The sequence below is a fragment of the Sinocyclocheilus grahami genome, unplaced genomic scaffold (genome assembly GCF_001515645.1).
Source record: "Sinocyclocheilus grahami isolate Dianchi unplaced genomic scaffold, SAMN03320097.WGS_v1.1 scaffold798.1, whole genome shotgun sequence".
In the NCBI taxonomy this organism is placed as follows: Eukaryota; Metazoa; Chordata; class Actinopteri; order Cypriniformes; family Cyprinidae; genus Sinocyclocheilus; species Sinocyclocheilus grahami.
In genome coordinates this window covers 52,751-54,433 of record NW_015505977.1, presented here as the reverse complement: position 1 = coordinate 54,433, position 1,683 = coordinate 52,751, and positions in this window count along the sequence as shown.

The following is a 1,683-nucleotide window of genomic DNA, read 5'->3' as shown; positions in this document are numbered from 1 at the left end:
CCAAAAAGTAGAGTGAAAATGCCAAAGAAATGTTATGGCCGATAATCAATCAGTTGAAACATTACAATTTATTCATTCATTCATTGTAAAATGAATGTAAGTGAATTTATGCATCACTATAACACACTGTAAAAAAAAATGTATATTCATTTTCACATTTACTTTAAATGTAAGAGCTGTGACGTCATAAATTAAATGTAACATGCAAAGGTATCTGCAAAACACTAAAAGTAGAAGAGCAACAAGCAAGCAAACAAAAAATTATTATTTTTTAATTTTTTGATATATGTGACCTTGGACCACAAAACCAGTCTTAAGTCGCTGGGGTATATTTGTAGCAATAGCCAACAATACATTGTATGGGTCAAAATGATCGATTTGTCTTTTATGCCAAAAATAAGATATTAAGTAAAGATCATGTTCCATGAAGATATTTTGTAAATTTCCAACCGTAAATATATCAAAACTTAATTTCTGATTAGTAATATGCATTGCTAAGAACTTAATTTGGACAAATTTAAAGGCAATTTTCTCAACATTAAAATTAGTTTGCAAATAGTTTCAAATAGTTGTATCTCAGCCAATATAATAGGATAGGATTGTTACCATACATCAATGGAACGCTTATTCATTCAGTTTTCTGATGTATAAATAATAGACCCTTATGACTGGTTTTGTGGTCCAGGGTCACATATTTATTCATTTATTAATTCGCAGTAAAATCTAAATAAATAAAAAATAATGAAAACTAACTACAAATATCAATTTAAATGCTAGTTGTACATAATACAAGTGAATTTAGGCATCACAAGATCATTAGGTACAGCATAAAAAAATGGATATTCACTTTGACATTTGCTTCGAGTGAGCATTAGTTGAGCTAACCTAAATGTAAAAAATAATTATGCAATTAAATATCCAATATTGAAAACTAAAATTGTGTGAACTGTTCCTTTAAAGCAGTTGAAGTTACACTTGACACTTTGAACTTGTGAAAATATTCCCCAAGGAGCACCACTGAAGAAATCTGTGGAGTCAGGACCCAGTGTTTGCCTGTCTGATACTGGCATTATGATTGTTTGAGCAGAACTTTGTCAAGCAGACGTTTCCCCCAAGTATTGTGTGGTTATCTAATCTCGGTATGTAAGGTGTTTGTGGTCAATGCGGCTGTAGAGCACATGCACAGATAGCCGTATTTCTTCACAAGGGAGACAGGATGAAGAGCTTTTGGCATGTGCCTTGTCTGATACTTCAGAGTAATGAGGGGATTACGGTGAGACACGTTTAGTTTCCCAACTCCAGGTTGCCCACACATAAGCCAATAGCATTTTGTCTTGTTTAATTTTTAGTAGTAAACAAAGTGTTACTTTAGCATTAAAAAGTTTGCACACCTAATGTACAATATCTGTGAAGAAAAACTGCAAAAGAAGCCTTTGGAATAACATGCCATAACCAAAAACAGTCCTGTAGAGGTCACTCTTCCCCACACGGTACATGCAATCTCCCTCCAATTCAGGTTGGTGACTAGCAGCTGGCAGCAAGATTAACCTTTCAAGAAAAGGCACATTAGACCCCAAGAAAAATGTTTATGTGAATGAAATGACTGAAAACACTAAACACTCTAGCCTAAATTACGACTTTCCTAGTGTAGTCCAAACAAAATAAATTAGCTTGAAACAAATG